We start from the raw sequence: 16,478 nt of genomic DNA on the forward strand, positions 1-16,478 counted from the left end.
TTTTAGTTATTTTATTTTTATACTGCATGGAAGGTAAAATCATGCACAGCAATGTGCATTTTACCTTGTCTCACTAAGAAGCTGGTTTGTTGCACATAAATAACCATCCACTCTGATACCTGACTGTCACAGGCAGTGCCTGTGGTCATGTTCTAAAAACTGAGGATGTCGCTTTTGCCGGAACAAAACGTTAAACTCATTTAACACACAGACACAACACACAGATGTAACACTGACACATATTGTTTGTTTGTTTTTTTCTTTCTTTTTCTTTTTTTCTTTTGTGTGTGTGTGTGTGTGTGCTGTGACGACATCTGCTGCCTGCAGGTGTGACTCTTCCGGTGTCTACTGGACTGAGATGATCAGGTTTGGGGTGGGATTATCAAAGCTCTGAAAAAAAATCTCTGTTTGTCCTTTTAACCGAGTTTAATCAATACTTATTATTCACATTTTATTTGGCTGTATTATTACTCAGTGCTTTTCCCTGTCATTGCTGTGTTTTGCTTTTCTCTTCCAACAAACTGTTGGTCAGTTTTGGTCATTACTGAGTACCCCAAAACAGTCACTCTGTGTTGGTAGTGAGATTCCTTTTTATTTTGTACAGGAAAATTCTGTTTTCTCTGTATTGTATTGTGTTTTACTGAATTAATAATTATAATGATTGTAAGCCTAATAATAATAATAATAATAATAATAATAGTAATAATAATAATTTAGGGAGGTTCATTTTTAATACATTTGCTAATTGATTTATAATGAGTGATGGAAATCTTCACCTTTTTAGTTGCATTGTTTTCCAAGATCACGTTACAAAGGGGGAAGCATTAACCTTCATGATAAAACTCAGCTTTGGTTACCATGGGAACCAGAGCCTGGTAAACAACGTTCTCATTCAGGGTTTTAAATTCCATTTATGATTCAGCTTTCAAAAACACACACACACACACACACACACACACACATAAATACAGACATAGAACCCTTACTTTTCTGGTACACACTTGCATCAATTTAATTTACCCAGAATCCCCAGCAGAACGCAGCAGAACGGAGAACAACTTGGTGTCGCATTCGATTAAGACACAAGCCCCTACTTAAGCAGCACTCAGCCACTGTTCTTCAAACCCCAGGTTAGAAACATGCAGTGTTCCTAGGTATTTGATTGCTTTTTTATTATACTCCACATGCTTTCCCTTACATGTGAGAGAGAGAGACACCGATAATGACAGGGGAGACAGAGAGAGAGAGAGAGAGAGAGAGAGACAGGGAGAGAAGAAAAAGAATGATATTTATAGTCATTCTCCTGCAGAACACCTCTCTTATCCAGTCTGTGGTTATGTTTTGAATAGGGAACATGGATGCTTTCGCCCCTTTTGTACCTGCACAAAGACAGATGTGAATTAATTAGAAGATTGTTTTTTTTTTTTTTTAAGAGGACTGACTCACATTAAAGTCCCTAGGCAAGGATGCCTTTTTTTGATGTCAACAGTTTCATAAAATTAAACACATTGTTTTCAGTTCTTAATGATTGTAGTAATATTAAGTTATTACAGAGTTATTACATGTATTGATGATGTGAACACTAACAGGAAAGGCAGCCTGTTTATGATGCTGCTTGAATTCTAGATCTCCTCATCACTGAGAAGGTCTGTTTGCCTTCTCTCTCTCTTGCTCTCTCTCTCTCTCTCTCTCTCTCTCGCTCTCACTCTCTCACTTGCTCGATCTCAAAACTCTCCCACTGGTACTGAAATGTCATGGTTAAAATGTCCTGCTCTCTGTGGCCTTTCCCGCCCGCTCACAGGAGAATGTTTCGCCCATGCAGAGTCTCCACTCCTCTCGACTACTCAGGGAGAGGAATCAGTGGCACCGTATCACAGAGGAGCCCCATCAGCCATGGACTGGTGGAGAGAGACAGAGAACAGCCACATAGAGTTTGCCAGGAGCCATACCATGCTCTTTTCTATAGAAATACAGTAATTCAAAGGAAGGGAACCTAGTGAGACTCTCACTCAGACCTGAAAATGTCATGAAGCACTGGACAGTAGTGTCATGGAGATGAATAGATGAAACAACAGGTGAATATCTAAATATAAAGTTTAGAAACCATCAAAATCCCACGCCACTTCCTTAAGATTTCTCTACATCAACTGTTCTGTTCCTTACACCAGAAGCCTAAGTTTCCATAGAAGGTCGCTAAGGCTAAACATTCTGTACCGTGGGCAGAGGTTCCAGGGCCTCTTCTATGACATCACTGGCCTGTCTTTGGTTCTGTTCTCTTTAGTCTCTCTGGAGGAATCTCCCTTGTTTGAGAGGCTGTCAGGCTGGCTGAGATGTGAGAGCCATACTAAGAGAGAGGTTCTGTGGGTGTCGGCCAGGCCTGGTGCTGTCACTGCCGTCTCTTTATTTTTGTCTGAGGAGCCCCAGCAAGGCCGGCCCAGTCCCCTCACACTCTCCATCCCAAAAATAGAGACTAACTCTACTGCAGCGTATCAGTACTGCCACCGCTGAGCACGTCAATGCTGTTATGAAAACGTTGGTGCAGTGGCTTAATATCAAAAGCGCAGAAGCACTCAGATTCTTTCTCTTTATATTGCCGTAAAAGAATCCGTGTGTGTTTTCGAGTACACATATAGATTTGTCAGGACAGTCAACTGTAGGACTGAAATAGCTGCGTTTGTCTTTTCTTTTTGCACGGTGTAATTAGCGGCGGGGGGGGGCTTTTCCATCAGTCAGTCTGGTTTGATGGGTCGCGGCTTTGGCCGTCACAGCCTTTATCGATTTGCCCGAATGACAAAGGAACGGAGGGAGTTTGTGAAAGTGTCGTTACTTTCTCTGGCTTAAAGAGCGCATTTATAATGCGTGTATCATTTTAAAGAGCAGTGACGGAGCCGTGTGGATGCTGAGCTTGTCACATCCCTCAGGTTTAATGTATACAGATTTATTCAGCTCTCCGCGTTATAGGGAACACGCTGCTTCTTCTGTCAGTCTGCGCTGTAGACAGCAGTTCCTGCCACACTCTGCCAAAACCTCCGCTGAATCGAAAACTCTGGCCAGACCAAAGAAGCGTCTCTCAGTATTTACCGCACGCCTCCTGACCTTAGAAAATGAAATGTGTTCTTAGCCACGCAATGAGTGTATATCTGATCTTGTGTTGCCAAATGCTTTTATGATAAGAAATGAATTTCACTCATAGCGAAAAAGATGGAGGCATGATTGATTATGGACGCAGTAGATCCATTGATTATGGGTGTGTGTTTTGATTGTGACTCACACCCTACAGGTCACAGCAGGTAGGAAAAAAAACCCCTGTAAGTCTGTACTGTTCCTGTTCTGCTTTTGAGTAGAAATCATGCACATTTTAGACCGGGGGAAAAAAGAGAACGAGTCAGAATCAGATATGGCTGGTTTTGTGTCTTGATGCTCAAATTGCTGAGTTCAGCGTTAAATCTTTGATTTGTGCCAACACAACAATCGCAGTGCGTGTGAAAAGACATTATCTCTGTGTGGACGTTATTAGTCCGCACACAGAGGCACTGAGTCTTTGATCATTTAGCATACACAGTTACTTGTGCCGAGATTTAGGCCCAGGGTTTATTTGAGGCATCGTGATATTTAAGCGTGTGTTTCAGGGTGTCAGTGCATCATTGTGTATTTGTCTATGCTAAAGTTGGCTCAAGCCACAAACAGCTTGCCGATTAATTAACCATGACCGGAGTGGGGTGGTGTGTGTGTGTGTGTGTGTGTGAGTGTGTGTGTGTGCGTGTGTGTATATGTGTGAGGGATGACACAAAAAAGGGAGAAGAATAAAGGCTAAGGGAACAGTTTGTTTGTGTGTGTGCATACGTACACGAACACGCACACACACACACACACACACACACACAGAGGCTGTAAATAAAGCCCCCGGAGAAACACGAGGGGTGGTAAATCACGTCCCCGTCCGAAAAAACGTACCACTTCAGGAGACGAGACAATTAGGGCATGCTCCCACTGAGCCTTAGTGCTAACGAAGCGCTCGCTCGTTAAAGAGCCTGCGTGTGTGTGTGTGTGTTTGATAAAATGCCCCAGCCTTGCTAACATGAAGGAAAATGTTAAATTATAAACAATATTTGCCTCAGGACTCGGGAAGACAGAAACTGAACATGTCCACTTTGCAAAAACACACTGGGCTCTATTTTAACGATCTAAGCACATGGTCTAAAGCGCATGGCGTGAGTGCATTTAGGGTGTGTCCAAATCCACTTTTGCTAGTTTAACAGCGGATAATTTGAGCGTAAAGTAAGGTGCAAGGTTCAAAGGGGTTGTACTTAGTCTCTTAATTAATTGTAGGTGTGTTTTGGGTGTAACATGCAATAAACCAATCAGAGTGTCAGCTCCCATTCCCTTTAAAAGCCACCTGCGCCGGCGCTTTGACGGACTGCTATCACAACAGTGGACTTAGGACTTTTGCCGATTCGCTGCCTCTGCTGTCTCCCAATCCCAATCAGATACTCCATTCTTCAGTGAAACAACTGCGACATGACTTCAGACCAGGTTTTTGTGGGTCTAAGCGCAGAGGCTTTCAGTTGCATTCAAAATAGCAATGTGCCAGCGGTGCACCTGACCACACCTCATTTTAAGACCGACCGCCCAGATGGACGCGAGTTCATGTGCTATTGTAACAGCATGGGCACTGGACGGGAAGAGGACAACTGCATCGGTCTGAAGTTAGCAAAGACGCGCATTGCGCCGGGTGTACGATAGAGCCCATTGACTCAACATTTTCTCTTTTGCGGCCTCACATCTGAACTTATGGTAAATTTTCATGTGTTTTTTGCGCGGGCCAGGTCCGGGGGATGGGGGGGGGGGGTGTGAGTCATCAGTAAAAAGATAAATTTCTGTGCATATATTCAATTAACAGAATGTACACTCTCAGTTTACTAGCAGTCAGATTGTAAAATCAGACTGAAGCAGCAAAATGGTAAAGTGCAATATTTCCAGGCTGGCAAGTCTGATAATCGACACAAACAACATTACCAGCAGGGTGGCTCTGGTGCCTTTTCAAATGGATGTTGTGACACGAACATTTGTTCTGGTGATGTCTTGGTTTAAACTCCAAATACCTCCAATCGCCTCTATCATATCAACATTCATAATTTGAAATTGACTAACTGGTCACTCATTTCATTTGGAGTGGTTGTTGCTCAAGGCTTGTTTATCTGTTTGTTTGGGTGTTTGGAGAGGAAGTAAATATTGTTGTGACCACAAGGGTGAAGAAGAGATCAGAGACATTAGTATGTGATTTTGAGACCAATCAAACCCATATGTCAGGTCAAATCTAAACTGTTGTTGTTGGAGGATGTGTATTGGAGTTGTGGTGTTTCTTTTTTTTGGGGGGGGGGGGGGGGTAGATTTACTGAAGCATTTAGTGTTGTGCTGCAAACCCCCACTGAGCTGAGGAGTGTCTCTGGTTTATGCAAACCTAATGATTAGGAGTTTACTGATAGTTCTCCAGCTGCTTTTAAATATCTTTCCTTGTAATTTGCATATCCTATGAAGGAAAGTGGGGGTTTATGCATACAGTTGTGTACACTAGATATGTGGATGTGGTGTGTGTTTGAGTGTGTGTGTGTAAGACACACACACACAGAGACAGAGAGAGAGAGAGTACATTATTTGGCTTTGTTCTGCATTGTGATTTTGTGCCAAATGCCAAAGAATCAATCAGGTAGAGTGACAGAGAGAGAGAGAGAGAGAAAGAGGGGTGGGCAGGTGGGATGAAATAGGGGAAGAGAAAAGGAAAATGCTCTCGTGCACATGCCAGTAGACAAACACACTCACACACTCACACACAGGAGAATGAGAGTGAATGTAAGGACAGTGCAGTGAGAAGTAAATGAAGATGGAGGCTTATGAGCTGTTCTCTCTCTCCAAGCTCTGGAATCCATTCGATCTCTCTCTCGCTCTCTCTCATTCTCTCCCTCTCTCCCTCTCTCTCTCTCTCTCTCTCTCTCTCTCTCACATTTATAGTGTTTTAGGGCACTGTCTATCCCTCCATCATTCTCTAGTGGCCTCTGCTTCTTCCTTCTCCTCTCCTTGCCTGGTGCGATCTGTGTGTATCACAGAGAATGAGGTCCTGTTTCCCTCTTGCTTGGCTGCCTCTCATTCTCTCGCTCTCTCTCTCTCTCTGTCTCTCCGGCTGCCGTTTTTAATTAAAATCTGGGTGTATCGGGGGGATTTGGGTGTGATTTAAATAGGAGAATGGCATAAACTCAGCATCACTGTCAGAGCAGAGCAAATTCCATCAGGTTCAGTGAAATTGTGCTGTGCTAGCCTTTTCCCTGCGGTCTCACTGCCTGCGCCCATACATACACACATACATGCATACATACATACATCTACACATACCAATGTACTGTATACGTTACAGACTGCTTGTGTACTCTCACAGAAGTACCAGACCAGTATGCCGATCACAGCCCGTGACTTCAGCTATGACTCTTGAAAATGCTTTTAGATTCAGATGCTCTAAATACAAAAATAAAACCCACCACACTCACTCCGTGCAAGCGCTGTCAGGTGACATGGCTACATGTTACAGAATGAGTCCAGTTTGACTGGATTTAATCTAATTCACTTCAGTTCAGTCCAGTCCAGCCCAGTAAAATTCAATTCAGTTCATTTCAGTTCAATCTGTTAAAATTTTCAGTGAGCTGTTTTTTGTTTTTCTCCATTTCACTTTGAGGACATTTGTCAACATGACTTATTATACCTCAGCTAAATGGTGCATTTCTAATATTATGCTAACTTTGATGAGTGTGTTTACATATAGACTAACAAGTTTGGGTGATGCAATATGAAAATAATGAATAAAAAGTAATAAGTTGTTGCTTGGTTAATTCCCAGACCAAATACCATAACTACAACATATTACCATAACTGCAACATAATTCCCAGACCAAATACCATACTACACAGCTACAAACTACACACACAACTGAACCAAATGATGTCTACACAAAGATAGAGAAATAGAGTATTCATGGTTCCTATATCATAGTCATTTTCACCCTTCAAAAAAAAAATCCCCAACCCCTCATGAGACCAACTATCACTCAAACGCTCCATCATAATATTTCATAATCTCAGAAATAAACTGTGTTATCAAACTGTGCTAATAAGCTTCCATATTGTGTTTTACCTGTCTAGACAAAATGGGACAGGTACCCTGAGGGGGGCAGAGTCTCACAAAGCCCTCCTACTCCTCCCCTCCCCTCCCCTCGCCTCCCCTCCCCTCTGCTCCCCTCTCCTTTCTTTCACTCCTCCCCCCTTTCCCTCCACCCGTCCGGTTTGCGAATAGGTTTTTTTTGGCCCGGTGTGGTGAATGGGCTTGAGGTGTCCATAAATCAGGATGTTACCAGCGGGGCTGGAGCTGGCTTTTAATTAAACCAGTGAATCAATCCTACCACGTTATGAATCGAACCTGAGCTGCCGCTGAATAAAACATAGCGTGAACTACACCCCTCTGCTACATTTTCCTCTCCACGCAGTCAGTGAGCCCACACTGGTAACCCGTTTGGAGAGACAGACAGACAGATAGGGTCTGAGACACAGGCTGGGCCTGTGTTTGGATTTGTCCTGACTGCCTGAGAGCCACAGACTCTATAATAATGTAGTAGTAAGGACTGACATTTAGACACTATCTTATGTTTTACTGCCATCTAACTCTTCCAAGCTTTTATTGGCGATTATTATTATTGGTAGAGCTGTTATTGATGTTGTGGTTGTGGCCATAAAAGCAGTGCTGGAACTGAATGTGGTCATCCTGAGAAAGCTTCTTTAAATTAAGATGAATATGGAGAATTGGATTGATTTAAATTGAATATTGAATTGATACAAGACAGAGAGAAAGAGAGAGAGAGAGAGAATGTGAGAGCAAGTGCTAATAACAGCAAACATTTGAGGGAGAGGTCAACAAAAATGACTTGAGGACAGGAAGCAGGGAACTGTTAGAAAAAGGAAGCAGATTGTTTCAGTAAGGATGGGGCTTTCAGCCAGGGGTCCGTGTGTGTGTTTGTGTGTGTGTGTGTGTGTGTGTGTGTGTTTGTGTGTGTGTATGTATGTGTGTCTGTATGTCTGAGTGTGTGTAGTCTGTGTGTGTGTGTGTTTAATGTGTCTGTTTGTGTGTGGTGCGTGTTTTGGGCAAGGACAGGCGTGTCTTTCTATTGAGGAACTAATGAGGTGTGTTTGTGTAATTCATTATGTATGAGCTGAAATGAGCAATGTTGGTTGTTGTTATTAAACACACCACAGTTTATGTCTCTCTCTCTCTCTCTCATATTATAGCGCATCAATCCACTGACAACAGGTCATCAATTATTGTGAGCTACATCCTATCCTATATTTGCTTTCACACATGCATTCTCCACTTCTCTTCCCTATCACTGTCTGAGGCTGTATAAATAAAAGAAAAATCTATGAATATATTCATACGCAAAAACCATGTTTTCCTAAAAGGCCCCCTTTATAACAGCTGTCAGGTTTGAGAGCCGACAAGGTGTCCTGCTCCTATACACCCTTATTTCTAATTTATGTCCTCTCCCCGCGTCTGAGAATTAGCCACGACACGACTGCCGCAAGGACAGGTAAAAGTGAGTCAGGAGCCGGGACCAAGACACAGAGAGAGGGAAGGAGAGGCTGGTGATGTCATAGAAGAAATTCTAGAACCTGCTGGGTTCCAATGGAACCTTCAGCTTCACTAAAAAAAAAAAAAAAAAAGATCTATGGAAACTTTGGCCCTCTCCAAGTCCAAAGCTTTGCTATTATTTTTTTGTATCTTAGCATGTCCTCATGGGTTAGAGGCGGGAAATGTGTTCTGTGGAGCATACAGAAGAAGTGAAGGCATTATGATACACTTATTTTGGGCCCAGACGCTCTTTTCTCTGTGTGGGATTGAACCCTCCAGTGACCCGCATGTGTAAACTCATGAATGATAATAGCTGCTTAATTGAAGGTGTTGGCCAAGCTTCACTTCATTGATTGCCATGCAAATGAAGTCTGTTTCTGTGACTCGCGCTCACTCACTCACTCCCTCGCTCGCTCCTACAGGAAATGAACTCTAGGACCAAGCTGAAGTTGCTCACTCTGAAAAATGTATTTGCAGGAGGAAAATGGTTATTCAAATTTGCTGTGAGCACTCTCTCTCTCTCTCTCTCTCTCTCTCTCTCTCTCGTACTCCATTTGCCATACCTGACGGAGGTCTACCTCAGAGAGAAAGTGTTATTGATTTACGTAATTAAAAAAACAAATGAAACATAAATTGTTTCACTTTCACTTCAGGCTCCTATACTAGTCCCAAATTAATTACCTTGATTGGACTCTATTGAAGTAAGGCACGCCAGGTACAAAATTATTAGCAGCGTCCTTATGTAGATAGACACGTAAGTGTCCCTTTATTAAAATGCTCTGTTGATGTCTGGACTGCTTCACTTGGCTTTGGTGATGTAGATGTACCAAAGTTACAAGCAATATGTGCAAACAGACACCTGCAGAGGCAACTTTTTTATTGAATGTCTTTTGAGCTCTTATCTATATACAATTTAGTTTTCACTTTGTTCAGAAGAAAAGGCCCTGCTGTATCAGGCATATAATGTTTTCTCGAAGAAAAAAGGCAGAAAGAGAGAGTGAGTAAGAGAGAGAGAGAGAGAGGGACAGAAAGAAACAGAAACATTTAGCGGATTCCTGCAGCTTTAACATGAGTCAGAATGGATATTTGGATGCTGTAGTATGATGCATATGTTGGGTTGGGGTGGGGTGGGGGAGGGGGCAGTTCAATTGCTTTTGTGTCATTTTGGTTTGTTCATTTGGCAGCGTGAAAAAAGGTTTGAATTGGTGACATCGCGGCGTAACACGGTTGAAGGACAAGGCAGGATTAGACACGGGACTTCCTTCGTTTTGGGAAACATTCCCAGATGCCATTATCCCGGCTCAGGCTGGTGGAGGGGGGCTTGATAGCTGGCTGGAATTTGAAGAGAGAGAGAGAGAGCGGATAAGGACAAGGCCATCCACCAGTATCAGGAAATGTGATGGTTATGCAGACCAGCAAAGCCAGAAACGTAATGAAACTGCAGGAGTATTTTCATATGTTTGACAAAGTAATACAATCTAACTTCTGGATCTGCCCAGAGTTTTTCTAAGCACACATTATGTCCTCATAGGTTTTTTTTCTATTGTTTTTTTTTTTTTTAACCATAAATCAGTCCATCAGTAGAGGTATTTGTACATTTAGTGAATAGTTTGTCTTGTTATTTAGGTGTTTATAAATGTGATGCCGGAAAACAAGCAGGTGTAGACGGTTAAAATGCTCTGTAAATTAGACCCACGATGCATCACACCGATACAGCACCATCTGTCACAAAATCCATTAAAACGTGAATCACTTTTGCTTTTTCTAAGCAATGCTGCTGTAGTACAATACTACCGCTCAGGGCACTGTGTAAGGGCTGGCATTTTGGCACAGAGAGAAGTAACTGTCTTAGAGAGAAACGTGTGAGAACGTGTGAAAACTGCAGCGAATCGAGAGGTTCAGTGTACCGTCTTTTCCTGAAAATAATGGTGAATCAAGAGATCTTTATTTTTGTATCGCTAACTACTTTGCAGCATTCGCGATATCAGCGCTGATTCTTTCTCAGCATTGACGCGCTCACACATTCATTCATCGATTCATACACACTAGCGTCTCAAGCAGATTTGGAACAACAACTGAATGTTGAGTCTTGTTGGTGTTTATTTATCCATTTTTAAAACCACTGGAAACAGCACTCTTTTTTTTTGTGTTGGGCGTTTTTAGGTAACACACACACACACACACACACACACACACACACACACACACACATACAGTTCTTTTTTTTTTCTGCATGGATGAGTAAGACTAAGCCTAAGCGAAGACTGCCAGGGACCTGTTAACGTGATTGGTCGATAGGCTCCTAAATATTTCAGTTCACGGCCAAACAGTTGTGGTATCTTTTTTAAAAAAAAAAAGAAAAAGGGACACTCTGCAGTGCAGTTTAGCTTAGCGGGAGGAGAGTTTGAGAGTTTTTCTGCTGCTGTATTTTTGAATGGTGCTTCAGGCACCAGGGGGAGGGGGTGGAGGACAGGGTGATGGGATGGAATGTGGTGGTGGTGGTGGAGTTGGGGGGGGGGGGGGCGGCGTCGTCATCGCTGTGGAAGAGTCTCAGAAGAGAGCGATGTGACCAGCAGCGGTATGGAATAAGATAAGGCCTGTGCCATGTTTAACTTCAGCGCATTCCCACTCATGATTGATTTAAAACACTGCAACTCACCAGCGGTGGAGCAGCGCTCCGTCTGAAAACCAGAACGCCAGGCGCCGAGCTATGCAAGTGTGTGATATAAGGTCTCCTTCACTAAAGGCTCTCTTCCTTTTTTTTTTTTTCCTTTCTCTCCCCAAAGAACTCCAAAAAGAAACTGTGCTGACGTGTAGTTTTTTTCCTGTGATAGGCTGTTTTGATACATGTGATCTGTTTTTGATGATGCTAATATTGATTATTTATTGCTTTCAATTTTTTTTTTTAATTCTATCATGCATGAAAAAATTTAGGGTGGGGGATGGGGGTGGGCTCTTTCTCTAAGTTACCCCACTGAGCTAGCTTCTGTTCCTTGGTTGTTTTTTTTTCCCCTCTCTTTTTATCTTCTGTTAAGTCTGCTGCTCTGGCCTCACAAATTTCATAACAGACGCTAGTTACAGACAATAATAACAAAAGGATGTACTTCAATATCCAGTGAATGAATGGATGCTCTCAAGCACACACACGCACGCACGCACACACACACACACACACACACGCAGACTCTTACTAATCCAAAGGTGGCTCCAAAAATAACAGGTGGGAATGAGATGGAGGGACAGATTAGTGAGGCTCTAATCTGTGAAAAGCTGTCAATAAAACACATTTAAAGTGATTACTGAGCCGTTACCAGCGCAGAGGGTCAGCCTGCTTACGCCTTTGCCTTCTTTTGCTACCTCCACACACACACACACACACACACACACACACACACACACACACACACGTACACACACACGCTCGAAAACACACACCCACAACCGTTAGCCGTGAGTATGGCCAGCAAAGACACAAACACAAACCCTGTTGTGGTTCAGATTGGATTTTATTGTCCCCCGCCAGTGGAAAGCAGGACCTGTAGTGCCTCTTAGAGCGGGGAACACTGGAGACAGGACAGCTCTGTGTTTCACTGTTTGGTATTTTAAACCTTTGTTATTGCTTTGTTGCTTTTAACCAAAATAACCATTTACTTGAACACTCTTGAACATTCATTTACTTGAAGTAGTTTTGTGATGGAAGGCAGAGGCGATGCCCAGGCAGTGTGAACTTGACGTCTGAGTTTGACAGTCTGTCTCGAGATTCTGAAGTTTTAGGACGGACCCTCTTGAGCTGCAAATAAATGGAATAATGTTTTGTCAGAGTGCGTATTAGACACTCACTGGCTATAAATACTAGAGAGGTAAACACCCCTGGATGAAAGAGACTGCGTCTTTTGTGTCCAGGCCTCTGTGTTTCTCTCAAAATATCACAACACAACAAAAGAATAAAGCCATGGTCCATTACTTCAGCCCTCCACCTCGATGCAAATATCATGACCAAGAGCGATGGAGAGAGAGAGTGTGAGAGAGATGGAGAGAGAATGTGTTGTGTGTGTGTGTGTGAGAGAGAGAGAGAGAGAGTGTGAGAGAGATGGAGAGAGAATGTGTGTGTGTGTGTGTGTGTGAGAGAGAGGGAGAGAGTGTAAGAGAGATGGAAAGAGAATGTGTTGTGTGTGTGTGTGTGTGTGTGTGTGTGTGAGAGAGAGAGAGAGAGTGATGTATGCACTCCAAATGTCCTGTCTCTTGAAATAGACACCCATTATCCCACTCCAGTCCTCCGTAAACACGCGAGCATACGGCCCTGTCCCACGTATGTATGCTAATCGCACAGACACGAGTGGCTGCTTCACCACATTAAAATTGCACTAACCCCCGCCCCTGCAGCCGAGCTGGGGTCGCGCTGCCGATACGTGGCTTGTTCTCAACCCTGGGAGATGTAGATCGTTTCCATCTAACGCATCGAGTCTCTCGACGCATCTTAAACGCATGATGCCCTGAGAATCCGTGTTCAAACCGATTTAGGATTCAGTATCACCCGCATATTCTCATTACCTGTGATTGACCCATGCAGCTGTTGCAAGCACTGCCAGAGTTCTTCATAAATGTGTGCGTGTCTGTGTGTGTGTGTGTGTGTGTGTGTGTGTGTGTGCTTTATCTATGGAGAAGTGGAGAATTTCTGCGCAACATCTAGTTTTTCGTTTCTCTGAACCACTTAATTGAATCTAGGTTACACAGCACGCTTTAGGCTCTATATGTTTGACCTGACCAGTGCGAAAATTGCACTCTGTTTGACTTATGTTAAGCAGGGTGTGATGATGTAATTGCGCACCATGCTGCAATTGTATAATTAGCGGACATTGTTCTGTTTGAAGTTCAGTAACTGTGTGACAAAACTGTAAGATAGTATGTACATAAATAACTAAATTCAAGGCTATTGCAAGACCTTCCTCTTGTTTCAGCATGAAGACCATTTTAAATAGAGAGTGATGCTGAAACAAAGAATATTGTGCTCACTGAGCAATGCACCTCTGAAACGAAGGGTGTGTGTGTGTGTGTGTGTGTGTGTGCGTGCGCGCGTGCATTTGCATTATTTAATTGTGACGGATGGAGTGAGAGAGCGAAAGAGTCCAATACTGAGGTTTCTTTCTCTCGAGAGCTGCTGAGAAGACAGTGTCCATCTAATTATCAGTGTGTTTGGACAGCACGTGTGTGTGTGTGTGTTCGTGACTGTGTATCCTGCTGTATGTGCGTAAACTCAGATGTGTGTGTATATATATATATATATATATATATATATGCATGTGTGTCTGCGTGTGTTTGTCACCACTGTGACCCGTGTCTAATTGGGTTTGATTAATCCTGAACTCATAGCTTAATTACCTCACTGTAATATCTGCCTGCTATGCTTCATATAAATCTCACTGTTATGGGCCATCACACACACACACACACACACACACACACACACACACACACACACACTAACCACAATTACTGCATTTTTATGACTCATTCTACATGACCTATTACCTGTTTAGGGTAGAGTAGCGACCTGGAAACCTGTCCCTAATTGGCTGGTTGTATCCATGCTATTGTGATGCGAGAGAAACAAGATTCTATTTTGAAATGTTCCCTGCTCTGAGACATTGTATTGTGACAATGAAATTTAGTAACAGCTAGTGTAATTCTGAACCAGCAACAGGGCTGTTCTTGAAAAGACAAACACATCTATCTTTAGCACTGCATACACTCTATTATAACTGTAGAAGTAATTGCCAAAGGTGTGTGAAATATGTCAAAAATTTGGGTCTAGAAATTCTAGAAGACGGGTCAATCACACCGAACATGGCGCACTTTAATACACCTTTAAGGAATATTTAATATAACTGTACATGCAAATTTACAAACAAACAAATAAGCAAACAAGGCTTCACTAATTATGTGTCTCTGCACATCTCTCTCCTTTCTCCACCTCTCACGCTGCTCCTTTCTCTCACCCTGTTATTCTCCCTTACTGCATACACACAGTCCACTGCTACCTGGAAAATTGATAGAAACAAGTGAGATACAGTGCCTAAAGGAAAAAGGAAAAAAAGAAAAAAAAAAGGGAAAAAACTTCATTCATTTACATAAAGTGCTTTTGCTGTGGTCCTACACTGAAGGGGGCGTTTCAGAAGAAATGTTGAACTTTTATATCATTGCGCATGTGTGTGTTTGTGCGCATGTGTGTGTGTGTGCGCGTGTGCGTGTGTCTGTCTGCATGTATGCGTGTATGTGTGAGTGTGATTGCGTGTGTGTGTGCGTGTATGCGTATGCGTGTGTGTGTGTGTGTGTGTGTGTGTGTCAGTATGTGTATTTGGCTCCCGGGGTGACTAGTGCAGTCAAACTACTGCTCATCAGTGTGTTATAGATATCGCTGTGTGTATTAGTGTGTGAAACATTGCAGATGGTGGGTGAGACCTGTCCTGGGGGGATTTCTCTGTGTGTGTGTGTGTGTGTGTGTGTGTGTGTGTGTGTGTGTGCATATGTAATAAAATATGTATTCTCTACAAACAGAATAGACAATGATCAGTTTGGAAAATAAAAAAGCCAGTGTCACTGAAATGGCTTAATATGTAATTTCTGGTTTTATGGTCACAGGTTCTTTCTCTCTCTCTCTCTCTCTCTCTCTCTCTCTCTCTCTCTCTCTCTCTGTGTGTGTGTGTGTGTGAGTGTGTGCACACATGTGGGATGGTTCCAAGGCCTTTTGTTCATTTGTGCATATAAAAGAATTGGTGTGTAAAATGGCTCTGTTGCAAGGCCACATGGAGTGTGACTGTTTCCTCTTTGTGTGTGTGTGTGTGTTTGTATGTCTGTGTGTGTGTGTGACGGAGAGAGAGAGAGAGTTGTCCCAAAGTGCTCCATGTTTGTGGTGTGTGTGTGTGTGTGTGTGTCTGCGCGCCTGTGAGTTTGTATCGCTGTGTCCATCAACTGTGTGTGTGGAGAGGGGCCTATTTTAATTGTTGCCATGGAAACTGAGCGCAGCTACAGAAGTACAGATTCAAAGAGAGTGAACATCTACCCCCTCTCCTCTTCTCTTTTCCTCCCTCTTTCTCTCTCTCTCTCTCTCTCTCTCTCTCTCTTCCTCCACTTCTCCTCTCTCCCCCACTCTCTCACTCTCTTGTCTCTCTCTCTCGCCCTCCACCTCTTGGTGACCAAACACCTCTGTGGCTCCATGTTTGCTTAAATGTTTTGTCTTTACTACTTTTTTTCGCCTATTTCCCTCATTCTCTCACTCTGTCATTCTGTCACTCCCTCTTCACTCTCCCTTGCTACCCCCCCCACCCACCCCTGTCTCTCTCCTCCTCTCCTCCCTCTCCTCAGCCTTCTCTCTGAGTGTGCAATTGACAATTAACACAGGGACCTGTAATTAGCGCAGACGGACCTACTGCAATTAGTTCTCCTAAAGAAGCCTTTTTGTCATTTTTACACACCTCCCATTCACTACTCCTCTCTCCCTCTTTCCTTCTCTCTCTCTCTCTCTCTCTCTCTCTCTCCCTCCCTCTCTCCCCTCCCTCTCTCTCCCCTCCCTCTCTCTCATCTCCCCCCCCCCCCCCCCCCCCTTTCCTCTCTCCTCTCTCCCTCTCTCTCTCTCTCTCTCTCTCTCGCTTGCTGCCTTTCGATCTCTCTGTGTGTTTCTCTGTGACACAGGTGATTAGCACAGAGCTTCTGTAATGTAAGGTTGCAGAGGTTTTTGCTCCTGTGTTGATCTAATAAATGGTTACTAAAGGCTTTATCTCCCCCTCTCTCTCTCTCTCTCTTCCTCTTTCTCTCT

Source organism: Chanos chanos, chromosome 16, assembly GCF_902362185.1.
Source record: "Chanos chanos chromosome 16, fChaCha1.1, whole genome shotgun sequence".
Classification (NCBI taxonomy): Eukaryota; Metazoa; Chordata; class Actinopteri; order Gonorynchiformes; family Chanidae; genus Chanos; species Chanos chanos.